We start from the raw sequence: 18,697 nt of genomic DNA, 5'->3' as shown, positions 1-18,697 counted from the left end.
GGCCTACACTGCAAGTCCAAGGAGAGAGGTGGACCCATGGGTAGCTTGCTGGGGTCAGAGACCCCTAGTTGGAGGGCCAGGGGGCACCCTGGGGCCTTTAATGGAAGTCCAGGGAGGGAAGTGGACCCTGGGTAGCCTGCTGGGGTCAGATTCCCTTAGGTGGAAGGCCAGGGCGCACCCTGGGGCCTATACTGCAAGTCCAGGGAGAGAGGTGGACCCCTGGGTAGCTTGCTGGGGTCAGGGGCCCTTAGGTGGAGGGCCAGGTGCACCCTGGACCTATACTGCAAGTCCAGGAAGAGATGTGGACCCCTGGGTAGCTTGCTGGGGTCATAGGCCCCTAAGTGGAGTGCCAGGGGCACCGTGGGGCCTATACTGCAAGTCCAGGGAGAGAGGTGGACCCCTGGGTAGCTTGCTGGGGTCAGAGGCCCCCAGGTGGAGGGCCAGGGGGCACCCTTGGGCCTACACTGCAAGTCCAGGGAGAGAGGTGGACCCCTGGGTAGCTTGCTGGGGTCAGAGACCCCTAGTTGGAGGGCCAGGGGCACCCTGGGGCCTTTTATGGAAGTCCAGGGAGGGAAGTGGACCCTGGGTAGCCTGCTGGGGTCAGATTCCCTTAGGTGGAAGGCCAGGGCGCACCCTGGGGCCTATACTGCAAGTCCAGGGAGAGAGCTGGACCCCTGGGTAGCTTGCTGGGGTCAGGGGCCCTTAGGTTGAGGGCCAGGTGCACCCTGGGGCCTATACTGCAAGTCCAGGAAGAGATGTGGACCCCTGGGTAGCTTGCTGGGGTCATAGGACCCTAAGTGGAGTGCCAGGGGCACCATGGGGCCTATACTGCAAGTCCAGGGAGAGAGGTGGACCCCTGGGTAGCTTGCTCGGGTCAGGATCCCTTAGGTGAAGGGCAAGGGGGCACCCTGGGGCCTACACTGCATGTCCAGGGAGAGATGTGGGCCCCTGGGTAGCTTGCTGGGGTCAGGGGCCCCTAGGTGGAGGGCCAGGGGGCACCCTGGGGCCTATACTGCAAGTCCAGGAAGAGATGTGGACCCCTGGGTAGCTTGCTGGGGTCAGGGGCCCTTAGGTGGAGGGCAAGGGGGCACCCTGGGGCCTACACTGCAAGTCCAGGGAGAGAGGTGGACCCCTGGGTAGCTTACTGGGGTCAGAGGCCCTTAGGTGGAGGGCCAGGGGGCACCCTGGGACCTACACTGCAAGTCCAGGGAGAGAGGTGGACCCCTGGGTAGCTTGCTGGGGTCAGAGACCCCTAGTTGGAGGGCCAGGGGCACCCTGGGGCCTTTTATGGAAGTCCAGGGAGGGAAGTGGACCCTGGGTAGCCTGCTGGGGTCAGATTCCCTTAGGTGGAAGGCCAGGGCGCACCCTGGGGCCTATATTGCAAGTCCAGGGAGAGAGCTGGACCCCTGGGTAGCTTGCTGGGGTCAGGGGCCCTTAGGTTGAGGGCCAGGTGCACCCTGGGGCCTATACTGCAAGTCCAGGAAGAGATGTGGACCCCTGGGTAGCTTGCTGGGGTCATAGGACCCTAAGTGGAGTGCCAGGGGCACCATGGGGCCTATACTGCAAGTCCAGGGAGAGAGGTGGACCCCTGGGTAGCTTGCTCGGGTCAGGATCCCTTAGGTGAAGGGCAAGGGGGCACCCTGGGGCCTACACTGCATGTCCAGGAAGAGAGGTGGACCCCTGGGTAGCTTGCTGGGGTCAGGGGCCCCTAGGTGGAGGGCCAGGGGGCACCCTGGGGCCTATACTGCAAGTCCAGGAAGAGATGTGGACCCCTGGGTAGCTTGCTGGGGTCAGGGGCCCTTAGGTGGAGGGCAAGGGGGCACCCTGGGGCCTACACTGCAAGTCCAGGGAGAGAGGTGGACCCCTGGGTAGCTTACTGGGGTCAGAGGCCCTTAGGTGGAGGGCCAGGGGGCACCCTGGGACCTACACTGCAAGTCCAGGGAGAGAGGTGGACCCCTGGGTAGCTTGCTGGGTTCAGAGACCCCTAGTTGGAGGGCAAGGGGGCACCCTGGGGCCTTTAATGGAAGTCCAGGGAGGGAAGTGGACCCTGGGTAGCCTGCTGGGGTCAGATTCCCTTAGGTGGAAGGCCAGGGTGCACCCTGGGGCCTATACTGCAAGTCCAGGGAGAGAGGTGGACCCCTGGGTAGCTTGCTGGGGTCAGGGGCCCTTAGGTGGAGGGCCAGGGGCACCCTGGGGCCTATACTGCATGTCCAGGAAGAGATGTGGACGCCTGGGTAGCTTGCTGGGGTCATAGGCCCCTAAGTGGAGTGCCAGGGGCACCCTGGGGCCTATACTGCAAGTCCAGGGAGAGAGGTGGACCCCTGGGTAGCTTGCTGGGGTCAGGGGCACTTAGGTGGAGGGCCAGGGGGCACCCTGGGGCCTACACTGCAAGTCCAGGTAGAGAGGTGGACCCCTGGGTAGCTTGCTGGGGTCAGAGGCCCCTAGGTGGAGGGCCAGGAGGCACAACGGGGCCTATACTGCTAGTCCAGGGAGAGAGGTGGACCCCTGGGTAGCTTGCTGGGGTCAGGGGCCCTTAGGTGGAGGGCAAGGGGGCACCCTGGGGCCTACACTGCAAGTCCAGGGAGACAGGTGGACCCCTGGGTAGCTTGCTGGGGTCAGAGGCCCCCAGGAGGAGGGCCAGGGGGCACCCTTGGGCCTACACTGCAAGTCCAGGGAGAGAGGTGGACCCCTGGGTAGCTTGCTGGGGTCAGAGACCCCTAGGTGGAGGGCAAGGGGGCACCCTGGGGCCTCAACTGCAAGTCCAGGAAGAGAGGTGGACCCCTGGGTAGCTTGCTGGGATCAGAGGCCCCCAGGTGGAGTGCCAGGGGGCACCCTTGGGCCTACACTACAAGTCCAGGGAGAGAGGTGGACCCCTGGGTAGCTTGCCGGGGTCAGAAGCCCCTAGGTGGGGTGCAAGGGTTCACCCTGGGGCCTATACTGCAAGACCAGGGAGAGATGTGGACCACTGGGTAGCTTGCTGTGGTCAGAGACCCCTAGGTGGAGGGCAAGGGGGCACCCTGGGGCCTTTAATGGAAGTCCAGGTAGGGAAGTGGACCCTGGGTAGCTTGCTGGGGTCAGATTCCCCTAGGTGGAAGGCCAGGGTGCACCCTGCGGCCTATACTGCAAGTCCAGGGAGAGAGGTGGAAAACTGGGTAGCTTGCTGGGGTCAGGGGCCCTTAGGTGGAGGGCAAGGGGGCACCCTGGGGCCTACACTTCAAGTCCAGGGAGACAGGTGGACCCATGGGTAGCTTGCTGGAATAAGGGGCCCCTAGGAGGAGGGCCAGGGGGAACCCTGTGGCCTATACTGCAAGACCAGGAAGAGAGGTGGACCCCTGGGTAGCTTGCTGGGGTCAGGGGCCCCCTAGGTGGAGGGCAAGGGGGCACCCTGGGGCCTACACTGCAAGTCCAGGAAGAGAGGTGGACCCCTGGGTAGCTTGCTGGGTTCAGAGGCCCCTAGGTGGAGGGCCAGGAGGCACAATGGGGCCTATACTGCTGGTCCAGGGAGTGAGGTGGACCCCTGGGTAGCTTGCTGGGTTCAGAAGCCCCTAGCTGGAGGGCCAGTGGGCACCCTGGGGCCTATACTGCAAGTACAGGAAGAGAGCAGGTCCTCTGGGTAGCTTGCTGGGGTCAGAAGCCTCTAGGTGGGGTGCAAGGGGGCACCCTGGGGCCTATACTGGAAGTCCAAGGAGAGAGGTGGACACCTGGGTAGCTTGCTGGGGTCAGGATCCCTTAGGTGGAGGGCAAGGGGGCACCCTGGGGCATACACTGCATGTCCAGGGAGAGAGGTAGACCCCTGGCTAACTTGCTGGGGTCAGGGGCCCTTAGGTGGATGGCCAGGGGCCACCCTGGGGCCTATACTGCAAGATCAGGGAGAGAGGTGGACCCCTGGGTAGCTTGCCGGGGTCAGAGACCCCTAGTTGGAGGGCAAGGGGGCACCCTGGGGCCTTTAATGGAAGTCCAGGGAGGGAAGTGGACCCTGGGTAGCTTGCTGGGGTCAGATTCCCCTAGGTGGAAGGCCAGGGCGCACCCTGGGGCCTATATTGCAAGATCAGGGAGAGAGGTAGACCCCTTGGTAGCTTGCTGGGGTCAGAGACCCCTAGGTGGAGGGCAAGGGGGCACCCTGGGGCCTCAACTGCAAGTCCAGGAAGAGAGGTGGACCCCTGGGTAGCTTGCTGGGATCAGAGGCCCCCAGGTGGAGTGCCAGGGGGCACCCTTGGGCCTACACTACAAGTCCAGGGAGAGAGGTGGACCCCTGGGTAGCTTGCCGGGGTCAAAAGCCCCTAGGTGGGGTGCAAGGGTTCACCCTGGGGCCTATACTGCAAGACCAGGGAGAGATGTGGACCACTGGGTAGCTTGCTGTGGTCAGAGACCCCTAGGTGGAGGGCAAGGGGGCACCCTGGGGCCTTTAATGGAAGTCCAGGTAGGGAAGTGGACCCTGGGTAGCTTGCTGGGGTCAGATTCCCCTAGGTGGAAGGCCAGGGTGCACCCTGCGGCCTATACTGCAAGTCCAGGGAGAGAGGTGGAAAACTGGGTAGCTTGCTGGGGTCAGGGGCCCTTAGGTGGAGGGCAAGGGGGCACCCTGGGGCCTACACTTCAAGTCCAGGGAGAGAGGTGGACCCATGGGTAGCTTGCTGGGGTCAGAGGCCCCCAGGTGGAGGGCCAGGGGGCACCCTTGGGCCTACACTGCAAGTCCAGGGAGAGAGGTGGACCCCTGGGTAGCTTGCTGGGGTCATAGGCCCCTAAACGGAGTGCCAGGGGCACACTGGGGCCTATACTGCAAGTCCAGGGAGAGAGGTGGACCCCTGGGTAGCTTGCTGGGGTCAGGGGCCCTTAGGTGGAGGGCCAGGTGGCACCCTGGGGCCTATACTGCAAGTCCAGGAAGAGAGGTGGACCCCTGAGTAGCTTGCTGGGGTCAGAGTCCCCTAGGTGGAGGGCCAGGGGGCATCCTGGGGCCTACACTGCAAGTTCAGGGATAGACCTGGACCCCTGGGTAGCTTGATGGGGTCAGGGGCACCTAGATGGAGGGCCAGGGGTAACCCTGGGGCCTATACTGCAAGTCCAGGGAGAGAGGTGGACCCCTGGTTAGTTTGCTGGGCTCATGGGCCCTTAGGTGGAGGGCCAGGGGCACCCTGGGGCCTATACTGCAAGTCCAGGGAGAGAGCTGGTCCTCTGGGTAGCTTGCTGGGGTCAGAAGCCCCTGGATGGGGTGCAAGGGGGCACACTGGGGCCTATACTGCAAGTCCAAGGAGAGAGGTGGACCCCTGGGTAGCTTGCTGTTGTCAAAGGCCCCTAAGTGGAGTGCCAGGGGCACCCTGGGGCCTATACTACAAGTCCAGGGAGAGAGGTGGACCCCTGGGTAGCTTGCTGGGGTCAGGGGCCCTTAGGTGGAGGGCCAGGTGGCACCCTGGGGCTTATAATGCAAGTCCAGGAAGAGAGGTGGACCCCTGGGTAGCTTGCTGGGGTCAGAGGCCCCTAGTTGGAGGGCCAGGGGGCACCCTGGGGCCTACACTGCAAGACCAGGGAGAGAGGTAGACCCCTGGGTAACTTGCTGGGGTCAGGGGCCCTTAGGTGGAGGGCCAGGGGCACCCTGGGGCCTATACTACAAGTCCAGGGAGAGAGGTGGACCCCTGGGTAGCTTGCTGGGGTCAGGGGCCCTTAGGTGGAGGGCCAGGTGGCACCCTGGGGCTTATAATGCAAGTCCAGGAAGAGAGGTGGACCCCTGGGTAGCTTGCTGGGGTCAGAGGCCCCTAGTTGGAGGGCCAGGGGGCACCCTGGGGCCTACACTGCAAGTCCAGGAAGAGAGGTAGACCCCTGGGTAACTTGCTGGGGTCAGGGGCCCTTAGGTGGAGGGCCAGGGGGCACCCTGGGGCCTATATTGTAAGTCCAGGAAGAGATGTGGACCCCTGGGTAGCTTGCTGGGGTCATAGGCCCCTAAATGGAGTGCCAGGGGCACACTGGGGCCTATAATGCAAGTCCAGGGAGAGAGGTGGACCCCTGGGTAGCTTGCTGGGGTCAGGGGCCCTTAGGTGGAGGGCCAGGTGGCACCCTGGGGCCTATACTGCAAGTCCAGGAAGAGAGGTGAACCCCTGGGTAGCTTGCTGGGGTCAGAGTCCCCTAGGTGGAGGGCCAGGGGGCATCCTGGGGCCTACACTGCAAGTTCAGGGATAGACCTGGACCCCTGGGTAGCTTGATGGGGTCAGGGGCACCTAGATGGAGGGCCAGGGGTAACCCTGGGGCCTATACTGCAAGTCCAGGGAGAGAGGTGGACCCCTGGTTAGTTTGCTGGGCTCATGGGCCCTTAGGTGGAGGGCCAGGGGCACCCTGGGGCCTATACTGCAAGTCCAGGGAGAGAGCTGGTCCTCTGGGTAGCTTGCTGGGGTCAGAAGCCCCTAGGTGGGGTGCAAGGGGGCACACTGGGGTCTATACTGCAAGTCCAAGGAGAGACGCTGACCCCTGGGTAGCTTGCTGGGGTCAAAGGCCCCTAAGTGGAGTGCCAGGGGCACACTGGGGCCTATACTGCAAGTCCAGGGAGAGAGGTAGACCCCTGGGTAGCTTGCTGGGCTCATGGGCCCTTAGGTGGAGGGCCAGGGGGCACCCTGGGGCCTATATTGTAAGTCCAGGAAGAGATGTGGACCCCTGGGTAGCTTGCTGTGGTCAAAGGCCCCTAAGTGGAGTGCCAGGGGCACCCTGGGGCCTATACTACAAGTCCAGGGAGAGAGGTGTACCCCTGGGTAGCTTGCTGGGGTCAGGGGCCTTTAGGTGGAGGGCCAGGTGGCACCCTGGGGCTTATAATGCAAGTCCAGGAAGAGAGGTGGACCCCTGGGTAGCTTGCTGGGGTCAGAGGCCCCTAGTTGGAGGGCCAGGGGGCATCCTGGGGCCTACACTGCAAGTCCCGGGATAGACACGGACCCCTGGGTAGCTTGCTGGGGTCAGGGGCACCTAGATGGAGGGCCAGAGGTAACCCTGGGGCCTATACTGGAAGTCCAGGGAGAGAGGTGTACCCCTGGTTAGTTTGCTGGGCTCATGGGCCCTTACGTGGAGGGCCAGGGGCACCCTGGGGCCTATACTGCAAGTCCAGGGAGAGATGTGGTCCCCTGGGTAGCTTGCTGGGGTAAGGGGCCCCTAGGAGGAGGGCCAGGGGGCACCCTGGGGCCTCTACTGCAAGACCAGGGAGAGAGGTGAACCCCTGGGTAGCTTGCTGGAGTCAGGGGCCCTTAGGTGGAGGGCAAGGGGGCACCCTGGGGCCTACACTGCAAGTCCAGGGAGAGAGGTGGACCCCTGGGTAGCTTGCTGGGGTCAGAGGCCCCCAGGTGGAGTGCCAGGGGGCACCCTTGGGCCTACACTGCAAGTCCAGGGAGAGAGGTGGACCCCTGGGTAGCTTGCCGGGGTCAGAAGCCCCTACGTGGGGTGCAAGGGGACACCCTGGGACCTATACTGCAAGCCCAGGGAGAGAGTTGGACCACTGGGTAGCTTGCTGTGATCAGAGACCCCTAGGTGGAGGGCAAGGGGGCACCCTGGGGCCTTTAATGGAAGTCCAGGTAGGGAAGTGGACCCTGGGTAGCTTGCTGGGGTCAGATTCCCCTAGGTGGAAGGCCATGGTGCACCCTGGGGCCTATACTGCAAGTCCAGGGAGAGAGGTGGAAAACTGGGTAGCTTGCTGGGGTCAGGGGCCCTTAGGTGGAGGGCAAGGAGGCACCCTGGGGCCTACACTTCAAGTCCAGGGAGAGAGGTGGACCCATGGGTATCTTGCTGGGGTCAGAGGCCGCCAGGTGGAGGGCCAGGGGGCACCCTTGGGCCTACACTGCAAAACCAGGGAGAGAGGTGGACCCCTTGGTAGCTTGCTGGGGTCATAGGCACCTAAATGGAGTGCCAGGGGCACACTGGGGCCTATACTGCGAGTCCAGGGAGAGAGGTGGACCCCTAGATAGCTTGCTGGGGTCAGGGGCCCTTAGGTGGAGGGCCAGGTGGCACCCTGGGGCCTATACTGCAAGTCCAGAAAGAGAGGTGGACTCCTGGGTAGCTTGCTGGGGTCAGAGGCCCCTAGGTGGAGGGCCAGGGGGCATCCTGGGGCCTACACTGCAAGTCCAGGGATAGACATGGACCCCTGGGTAGCTTGATGGGGTCAAGGGCACCTAGATGGAGGGCCAGGGGTAACCCTGGGGCCTATACTGCAAGTCCAGGGAGAGAAGTGGACCCCTGGTTAGTTTGCTGGGCTCATGGGCCCTCTCGTGGAGGGCCAGGGTCACCCTGGGGCCTATTCTGCAAGTCCAGGGAGAGAGCTGGTCCTCTGGGTAGATTGCTGGGGTCAGAAGCCCCTAGGTGGGGTGCAAGGGGGCACCCTGGGGCCTATACTGCAAGTCCAGGGAGAGAGGTGGACCCCTGGGTAGCTTGCTGGGGTAAGGGGCCCGTAGGAGGAGGGCCAGGGGGCACCCTGGGGCCTATACTGCAAGACCAGGGAGAGAGGTGGACCCCTGGGTAGCTTGCTGGGGTCAGGGGCCCTTAGGTGGAGGGCAAGGGGGTACCCTTGGGCCTACACTGCAAATCCAGGGAGAGAGGTGGACCCCTGGGTAACTTGCTGGGGTCAGAGGCCCCCAGGTGGAGTGCCAGGGGGCACCCTTGGGCCTACACTGCAAGTCCAGGGAGAGAGGTGGACCCCTGGGTAGCTTGCTGGGTTCAGAAGCCTCTAAGTGGAGGGCCAGAAACACCCTGGGGCCTATACTGCAAGATCAAGGAGAGAGGTGGACCCCTGGGTAGCTTGCTGGGGTCATAGGCCCCTAAGTGGAGTGCCAGGGGCACCCTGGGGCCTATATTGCAAGTCCAGGGAGAGAGGTGGACTCCTGGGAAGCTTGCTGGGGTCAGGGGCCCTTAGGTGGAGGGCCAGGTGGCACCCTGGGGCCTATAATGCAAGTCCAGGAAGAGAGGTGGACCCCTGGGTAGCTTGCTGGGGTCAGAGGCCCCTAGGTGGAGGGCCAGGGGGCATCCTGGGGCCTACACTGCGAGTCCAGGCATAGACACGGACCCCTGGGTAGCTTGCTGGGGTCAGGGGCACCTAGATGGAGGGCCAGGGGTAACCCTGGGGCCTATACTGCAAGTCCAGGAAGAGAGGTGGACCCCTGGTTAGTTTGCTGGGCTCATGGGCCCTTACGTGGAGGGCCAGGGGCACCCTGGGGCCTATACTGCAAGACCAGGGAGAGAGGTGGACCCCTGGGTAGCTTGCTGGGGTCAGGGGCCCCCTAGGTGGAGGGCAAGGGGGCACCCTGGGGCCTACACTGCAAGTCCAGGGAGAGAGGTGGACCCCTGGGTAGCTTGCTGGGTTCAGAGGCCCCTAGGTGGAGGTCCAGGAGGCACAATGGGGCCTATACTGCTGGTCCAGGGAGAGACGTGGACCCCTGGGTAGCTTGCTGGGTTCAGAAGCCCCTAGGTGGAGGGCCAGGGGGCACCCTTGGGCCTATACTGCAAGATCAGGGAGAGAGGTGGACCCCTGGGTAGCTTGCTGGGGTCAGAGACCCCTAGGTGGAGGGCAGGGAGGCACCCTTGGGCCTACACTGCAAGTCCAGGGAGAGAGGTCGACCCCTGGGTAGCTTGCCGGGGTCTGGGGCACCTAGATGGAGGGCCAGGGGTAACCCTGGGGCCTATACTGGAAGTCCAGGGAGAGAGGTGTACCCCTGGTTAGTTTGCTGGGCTCATGGGCCCTTACGTGGAGGGCCAGGGGCACCCTGGGGCCTATACTGCAAGTCCAAGGAGAGAGGTGGACCCCTGGGTAGCTTGCTGGGGTCAGGGTCCCTTAGGTGGAGGGCCAGGTGGCACCCTGGGGCCTATACTGCAAGTCCAGGAAGAGAGGTGGAACCCTGGGTAGCTTGCTGGGGTCAGAGGCCCCTAAATGGAGTGCCAGGGGCACACTGGGTTCTATACTGCAAGTCCAGGGAGAGAGGTGGACCCCTGGGTAGCTTGCTGGGGTCAGGGGCCCTTAGGTGGGGTGCAAGGGGGCACCCTGGGGCCTATACTGCAAGACCAGGGAGAGATGTGGACCACTGGGTAGCTTGCTGTGGTCAGAGACCCCTAGGTGGAGGGCAAGGGGGCACCCTGGGGCCTTTAATGGAAGTCCAGGTAGGGAAGTGGACCCTGGGTAGCTTGCTGGGGTCAGATTCCCCTAGGTGGAAGGCCAGGGTGCACCCTGGGGCCTATACTGCAAGTCCAGGGAGAGAGGTGGAAAACTGGGTAGCTTGCTGGGGTCAGGGGCCCTTAGGTGGAGGGCAAGGGGGCACCCTGGGGCCTACACTTCAAGTCCAGGGAGAAAGGTGGACCCATGGGTAGCTTGCTGGGGTCAGAGGGCCCCAGGTGGAGGGCCAGGGGGCACCCTTGGGCCTACACTGCAAGTCCAGGGAGAGAGGTTGACCCCTGGGTAGCTTGCTGGGGTCGTAGGCCCCTAGGTGGAGGGCCAAGGGGCATCCTGGGGCCTACACTGCAAGTCCAGGGATAGACATGGACCCCTGGGTAGCTTGAAGGGGTCAGGGGCACCTAGATGGAGGGCCAGGGGTAACCCTGTGGCCTAAACTGCAAGTCCAGGGAGAGAGGTGGACCCATGGTTAGTTTGCTGGGCTCATGGGCCCTTAGGAGGAGGGCCAGGGGCACCCTGGAGCCTATACTGCAAGTCCAGGGAGAGAGCTGGTCCTCTGGGTAGCTTGCTGGGGTCAGAAGCACCTAGGAGGGGTGCAAAGGGGCACCCTGGGGCCTATACTGCAAGTCCAGGGAGAGAGGTGGACCCCTGGGTAGCTTGCTGGGGTCAGAATCTGTTAGGTGGAGGGCAAGGTGGCACCCTGGGGCCTATAATGCAAGTCCAGGAAGAGAGGTGGACCCCTGGGTAGCTTGCTGCGGTCAGAGGCCCCTAGGTGGAGGTCCAGGGGGCACCCTGGGGCGTACACTGCAAGTCCAGGGAGAGAGGTGGACCCCTGGGGAGCTTGCTGGGTTCAGTGGCCCTTAGGTGGAGGGCCAGGGGGCACCCTGGGGGCTATATTGCAAGTCCAAGGAGAGAGCTGGACCTCTTGGTAGCTTGCTGGGGTCAAAGGCCCCTAGGTGGAGGGCCAGGGGGCATCCTGGGGCCTACACTGCAAGTCCAGGGAGAGATGTGGACCCCTGGGTAGTTTGCTGGGGTCATAGGCCCCTAAGTGGAGTGCCAGGGGCACTCTGGGGCCTATACTGCAAGTCCAGGGAGAGAGGTGGACCCCTGGGTAGCTTGCTGGGGTCAGGGGCCCTTAGGTGGAGGGCCAGGTGGCACCCTGGGGCCTATAATGCAAGTCCAGGAAGAGAGGTGGACCCCTGGGTAGCTTGCTGGGGTCAGAGGCCCCTAGGTGGAGGGCCAGGGGGCATCCTGGGGCCTACACTGCAAGTCCAGGGATAGACACGGACCCCTGGGTAGCTTGCTGGTGTCAGGGGAACCTAGATGGAGGGCCAGGGGTAACCCTGGGGCCTATACTGCAAGTCCAGGGAGAGAGGTGGACCCCTGGTTAGTTTGCTGGGGTCTGGGGCCCTTAGGTGGATGTCAAGGGGGCACCCTGGGGCCTACACTGCAAGTCCAGGGAGAGAGGTAGACCCCTGGGTAACTTGCTGGGGTCAGGGGCCCTTAGGTGGAGGGCCAGGGGGCACCCTGGGGCCTATATTGTAAGTCATGGAAGAGATGTGGACCCCTGGGTAGCTTGCTGTGGTCAAAGGCCCCTAAGTGGAGTGCCAGGGGCACCCTGGGGCCTATACTGCAAGTCCAGGGAGAGAGGTGGACCCCTGGGTAGCTTGCTGGGGTCAGGGGCCCTTAGGTGGAGGGCCAGGTGGCACCCTGTGGCTTATAATGCAAGTCCAGGAAGAGAGGTGGACCCCTGGGTAGCTTGCTGGGGTCAGAGGCCCCTAGTTGGAGGGCCAGGGGGCATCCTGGGGACCTACACTGCAAGTCCCGGGATAGACACGGACCCCTGGGTAGCTTGCTGGGGTCAGGGGCACCTAGATGGAGGGCCAGAGGTAACCCTGGGGCCTATACTGGAAGTCCAGGGAGAGAGGTGTACCCCTGGTTAGTTTGCTGGGCTCATGGGCCCTTACGTGGAGGGCCAGGGGCACCCTGGGCCTATACTGCAAGTCCAGGGAGAGAGCTGGTCCTCTGGGTAGCTTGCTGGGGTCAGAAACCCCTAGATGGGGTGCAAGGGGGCACCCTGGGGCCTATACTGCAAGTCCAGGGAGAGAGGTGGACCCCTGGGTAGCTTGCTGGGGTCAGAGGCCCCTAGGTGGAGGGCCAGGAGGCACAATGGGGCCTATACGGCTGGTCCAGGGAGAGAGGTGGACCCCTGGGTAGCTGGCTGGGTTCAGAAGCCCCTAAGTGGAGGGCCAGGGGGCACCCTGGGGCCTATACTGCAAGTCCAGGGAGAGAGGTGGACCCCTGGGTAGCTTGCTGGGATCAGAGGCCCCCATGTGGAGTGCTAAGGGGCACCCTTGGGCCTACACTGCAAGTCCAGGGAGAGAGATGGACCCCTGGGTAGCTTGCCGGGGTCAGAAGCCCCTAGGTGGGGTGCAAGGGGGCACCCTGGGGCCTATACTGCAAGACCAGGGAGAGATGTGGACCACTGGGTAGCTTGCTGTGGTCAGAGACCCCTAGGTGGAGGGCAAGGGGGCACCCTGGGGCCTATACTGCAAGTCCAGGGACAGAGGTGGACCTCTGCGTAGCTTGCTGGGGTCAGAGGCCCCTAGGTGGAGGGCCAGGGGGCATCCTGGGGCCTACACTGCAAGTTCAGGGATAGACATGGACCCCTGGGTAGCTTGCTGGGGTCATAGGCCCCTAAATGGAGTGCCAGGGGCACACTGGAGGCCTATACTGCAAGTCCAGGGAGAGAGGTGGACCCCTGGTTAGTTTGCTGGTCTCATGGGCCCTTAGGTGGAGGGCCAGGGGCACCCTGGGGCCTATACTGCAAGTCCAGGGAGAGATGTGGTCCCCTGGGTAGCTTGCTGGGGTAAGGGGCCCCTAGGAGGAGGGCCAGGGGGCACCCTGGGGCCTCTACTGCAAGACCAGGGAGAGAGGTGAACCCCTGGGTAGCTTGCTGGAGTCAGGGGCCCTTAGGTGGAGGGCAAGGGGGCACCCTGGGGCCTACACTGCAAGTCCAGGGAGAGAGGTGGACCCCTGGGTAGCTTGCTGGGGTCAGAGGCCCCCAGGTGGAGTGCCAGGGGGCACCCTTGGGCCTACACTGCAAGTCCAGGGAGAGAGGTGGACCCCTGGGTAGCTTGCCGGGGTCAGAAGCCCCTACGTGGGGTGCAAGGGGACACCCTGGGACCTATACTGCAAGCCCAGGGAGAGAGTTGGACCACTGGGTAGCTTGCTGTGGTCAGAGACCCCTAGGTGGAGGGCAAGGGGGCACCCTGGGGCCTTTAATGGAAGTCCAGGTAGGGAAGTGGACCCCTGGGTAGCTTGCTGGGGTCAGATTCCCCTAGGTGGAAGGCCATGGTGCACCCTGGGGCCTATACTGCAAGTCCAGGGAGAGAGGTGGAAAACTGGGTAGCTTGCTGGGGTCAGGGGCCCTTAGGTGGAGGGCAAGGAGGCACCCTGGGGCCTACACTTCAAGTCCAGGGAGAGAGGTGGACCCATGGGTATCTTGCTGGGGTCAGAGGCCGCCAGGTGGAGGGCCAGGGGGCACCCTTGGGCCTACACTGCAAAACCAGGGAGAGAGGTGGACCCCTTGGTAGCTTGCTGGGGTCATAGGCACCTAAATGGAGTGCCAGGGGCACACTGGGGCCTATACTGCGAGTCCAGGGAGAGAGGTGGACCCCTAGATAGCTTGCTGGGGTCAGGGGCCCTTAGGTGGAGGGCCAGGTGGCACCCTGGGGCCTATACTGCAAGTCCAGAAAGAGAGGTGGACTCCTGGGTAGCTTGCTGGGGTCAGAGGCCCCTAGGTGGAGGGCCAGGGGGCATCCTGGGGCCTACACTGCAAGTCCAGGGATAGACATGGACCCCTGGGTAGCTTGATGGGGTCAAGGGCACCTAGATGGAGGGCCAGGGGTAACCCTGGGGCCTATACTGCAAGTCCAGGGAGAGAAGTGGACCCCTGGTTAGTTTGCTGGGCTCATGGGCCCTCTCGTGGAGGGCCAGGGTCACCCTGGGGCCTATTCTGCAAGTCCAGGGAGAGAGCTGGTCCTCTGGGTAGATTGCTGGGGTCAGAAGCCCCTAGGTGGGGTGCAAGGGGGCACCCTGGGGCCTATACTGCAAGTCCAGGGAGAGAGGTGGACCCCTGGGTAGCTTGCTGGGGTAAGGGGCCCGTAGGAGGAGGGCCAGGGGGCACCCTGGGGCCTATACTGCAAGACCAGGGAGAGAGGTGGACCCCTGGGTAGCTTGCTGGGGTCAGGGGCCCTTAGGTGGAGGGCAAGGGGGTACCCTTGGGCCTACACTGCAAATCCAGGGAGAGAGGTGGACCCTTGGGTAACTTGCTGGGGTCAGAGGCCCCCAGGTGGAGTGCCAGGGGGCACCCTTGGGCCTACACTGCAAGTCCAGGGAGAGAGGTGGACCCCTGGGTAGCTTGCTGGGTTCAGAAGCCTCTAAGTGGAGGGCCAGAAACACCCTGGGGCCTATACTGCAAGATCAAGGAGAGAGGTGGACCCCTGGGTAGCTTGCTGGGGTCATAGGCCCCTAAGTGGAGTGCCGGGGGCACCCTGGGGCCTATATTGCAAGTCCAGGGAGAGAGGTGGACTCCTGGGAAGCTTGCTGGGGTCAGGGGCCCTTAGGTGGAGGGCCAGGTGGCACCCTGGGGCCTATAATGCAAGTCCAGGAAGAGAGGTGGACCCCTGGGTAGCTTGCTGGGGTCAGAGGCCCCTAGGTGGAGGGCCAGGGGGCATCCTGGGGCCTACACTGCAAGTCCAGGCATAGACACGGACCCCTGGGTAGCTTGCTGGGGTCAGGGGCACCTAGATGGAGGGCCAGGGGTAACCCTGGGGCCTATACTGCAAGTCCAGGAAGAGAGGTGGACCCCTGGTTAGTTTGCTGGGCTCATGGGCCCTTACGTGGAGGGCCAGGGGCACCCTGGGGCCTATACTGCAAGACCAGGGAGAGAGGTGGACCCCTGGGTAGCTTGCTGGGGTCAGGGGCCCCCTAGGTGGAGGGCAAGGGGGCACCCTGGGGCCTACACTGCAAGTCCAGGGAGAGAGGTGGACCCCTGGGTAGCTTGCTGGGTTCAGAGGCCCCTAGGTGGAGGTCCAGGAGGCACAATGGGGCCTATACTGCTGGTCCAGGGAGAGACGTGGACCCCTGGGTAGCTTGCTGGGTTCAGAAGCCCCTAGGTGGAGCGCCAGGGGGCACCCTGGGGCCTATACTGGAAGTCCAGGGAGAGAGGTGTACCCCTGGTTAGTTTGCTGGGCTCATGGGCCCTTACGTGGAGGGCCAGGGGCACCCTGGGGCCTATACTGCAAGTCCAAGGAGAGAGGTGGACCCCTGGGTAGCTTGCTGGGGTCAGGGTCCCTTAGGTGGAGGGCCAGGTGGCACCCTGGGGCCTATACTGCAAGTCCAGGAAGAGAGGTGGAACCCTGGGTAGCTTGCTGGGGTCAGAGGCCCCTAAATGGAGTGCCAGGGGCACACTGGGTTCTATACTGCAAGTCCAGGGAGAGAGGTGGACCCCTGGGTAGCTTGCTGGGGTCAGGGGCCCTTAGGTGGGGTGCAAGGGGGCACCCTGGGGCCTATACTGCAAGACCAGGGAGAGATGTGGACCACTGGGTAGCTTGCTGTGGTCAGAGACCCCTAGGTGGAGGGCAAGGGGGCACCCTGGGGCCTTTAATGGAAGTCCAGGTAGGGAAGTGGACCCTGGGTAGCTTGCTGGGGTCAGATTCCCCTAGGTGGAAGGCCAGGGTGCACCCTGGGGCCTATACTGCAAGTCCAGGGAGAGAGGTGGAAAACTGGGTAGCTTGCTGGGGTCAGGGGCCCTTAGGTGGAGGGCAAGGGGGCACCCTGGGGCCTACACTTCAAGTCCAGGGAGAAAGGTGGACCCATGGGTAGCTTGCTGGGGTCAGAGGGCCCCAGGTGGAGGGCCAGGGGGCACCCTTGGGCCTACACTGCAAGTCCAGGGAGAGAGGTTGACCCCTGGGTAGCTTGCTGGGGTCATAGGCCCCTAGGTGGAGGGCCAAGGGGCATCCTGGGGCCTACACTGCAAGTCCAGGGATAGACATGGACCCCTGGGTAGCTTGAAGGGGTCAGGGGCACCTAGATGGAGGGCCAGGGGTAACCCTGTGGCCTAAACTGCAAGTCCAGGGAGAGAGGTGGACCCCTGGTTAGTTTGCTGGGCTCATGGGCCCTTAGGAGGAGGGCCAGGGGCACCCTGGAGCCTATACTGCAAGTCCAGGGAGAGAGCTTGTCCTCTGGGTAGCTTGCTGGGGTCAGAAGCACCTAGGAGGGGTGCAAAGGGGCACCCTGGGGCCTATACTGCAAGTCCAGGGAGAGAGGTGGACCCCTGGGTAGCTTGCTGGGGTCAGAATCTGTTAGGTGGAGGGCAAGGTGGCACCCTGGGGCCTATAATGCAAGTCCAGGAAGAGAGGTGGACCCCTGGGTAGCTTGCTGCGGTCAGAGGCCCCTAGGTGGAGGTCCAGGGGGCACCCTGGGGCGTACACTGCAAGTCCAGGGAGAGAGGTGGACCCCTGGGGAGCTTGCTGGGTTCAGTGGCCCTTAGGTGGAGGGCCAGGGGGCACCCTGGGGGCTATATTGCAAGTCCAAGGAGAGAGCTGGACCTCTTGGTAGCTTGCTGGGGTCAAAGGCCCCTAGGTGGAGGGCCAGGGGGCATCCTGGGGCCTACACTGCAAGTCCAGGGAGAGATGTGGACCCCTGGGTAGTTTGCTGGGGTCATAGGCCCCTAAGTGGAGTGCCAGGGGCACTCTGGGGCCTATACTGCAAGTCCAGGGAGAGAGGTGGACCCCTGGGTAGCTTGCTGGGGTCAGGGGCCCTTAGGTGGAGGGCCAGGTGGCACCCTGGGGCCTATAATGCAAGTCCAGGAAGAGAGGTGGACCCCTGGGTAGCTTGCTGGGGTCAGAGGCCCCTAGGTGGAGGGCCAGGGGGCATCCTGGGGCCTACACTGCAAGTCCAGGGATAGACACGGACCCCTGGGTAGCTTGCTGGTGTCAGGGGAACCTAGATGGAGGGCCAGGGGTAACCCTGGGGCCTATACTGCAAGTCCAGGGAGAGAGGTGGACCCCTGGTTAGTTTGCTGGGGTCTGGGGCCCTTAGGTGGATGTCAAGGGGGCACCCTGGGGCCTACACTGCAAGTCCAGGGAGAGAGGTAGACCCCTGGGTAACTTGCTGGGGTCAGGGGCCCTTAGGTGGAGGGCCAGGGGGCACCCTGGGGCCTATATTGTAAGTCATGGAAGAGATGTGGACCCCTGGGTATCTTGCTGTGGTCAAAGGCCCCTAAGTGGAGTGCCAGGGGCACCCTGGGGCCTATACTGCAAGTCCAGGGAGAGAGGTGGACCCCTGGGTAGCTTGCTGGGGTCAGGGGCCCTTAGGTGGAGGGCCAGGTGGCACCCTGTGGCTTATAATGCAAGTCCAGGAAGAGAGGTGGACCCCTGGGTAGCTTGCTGGGGTCAGAGGCCCCTAGTTGGAGGGCCAGGGGGCATCCTGGGGACCTACACTGCAAGTCCCGGGATAGACACGGACCCCTGGGTAGCTTGCTGGGGTCAGGGGCACCTAGATGGAGGGCCAGAGGTAACCCTGGGGCCTATACTGGAAGTCCAGGGAGAGAGGTGTACCCCTGGTTAGTTTGCTGGGCTCATGGGCCCTTACGTGGAGGGCCAGGGGCACCCTGGGCCTATACTGCAAGTCCAGGGAGAGAGCTGGTCCTCTGGGTAGCTTGCTGGGGTCAGAAACCCCTAGATGGGGTCCAAGGGGGCACCCTGGGGCCTATACTGCAAGTCCAGGGAGAGAGGTGGACCCCTGGGTAGCTTGCTGGGGTCAGAGGCCCCTAGGTGGAGGGCCAGGAGGCACAATGGGGCCTATACGGCTGGTCCAGGGAGAGAGGTGGACCCCTGGGTAGCTGGCTGGGTTCAGAAGCCCCTAGGTGGAGGGCCAGGGGGCACCCTGGGGCCTATACTGCAAGTCCAGGGAGAGAGGTGGACCCCTGGGTAGCTTGCTGGGATCAGGGGCCCTTAGGTGGAGGGCCAGGTGGCACCCTGTGGCTTATAATGCAAGTCCAGGAAGAGAGGTGGACCCCTGGGTAGCTTGCTGGGGTCAGAGGCCCCTAGTTGGAGGGCCAGGGGGCATCCTGGGGACCTACACTGCAAGTCCCGGGATAGACACGGACCCCTGGGTAGCTTGCTGGGGTCAGGGGCACCTAGATGGAGGGCCAGAGGTAACCCTGGGGCCTATACTGGAAGTCCAGGGAGAGAGGTGTACCCCTGGTTAGTTTGCTGGGCTCATGGGCCCTTACGTGGAGGGCCAGGGGCACCCTGGGCCTATACTGCAAGTCCAGGGAGAGAGCTGGTCCTCTGGGTAGCTTGCTGGGGTCAGAAACCCCTAGATGGGGTCCAAGGGGGCACCCTGGGGCCTATACTGCAAGTCCAGGGAGAGAGGTGGACCCCTGGGTAGCTTGCTGGGGTCAGAGGCCCCTAGGTGGAGGGCCAGGAGGCACAATGGGGCCTATACGGCTGGTCCAGGGAGAGAGGTGGACCCCTGGGTAGCTGGCTGGGTTCAGAAGCCCCTAGGTGG

Source organism: Danio rerio, chromosome 21 (genome assembly GCF_052040795.2).
Source record: "Danio rerio strain M-AB ecotype USA chromosome 21, GRCz13ab, whole genome shotgun sequence".
NCBI lineage: Eukaryota > Metazoa > Chordata > Actinopteri > Cypriniformes > Danionidae > Danio > Danio rerio.
The sequence above is the reverse complement of the archived record's forward strand: the minus strand, read 5'-3'. Positions refer to the sequence as shown.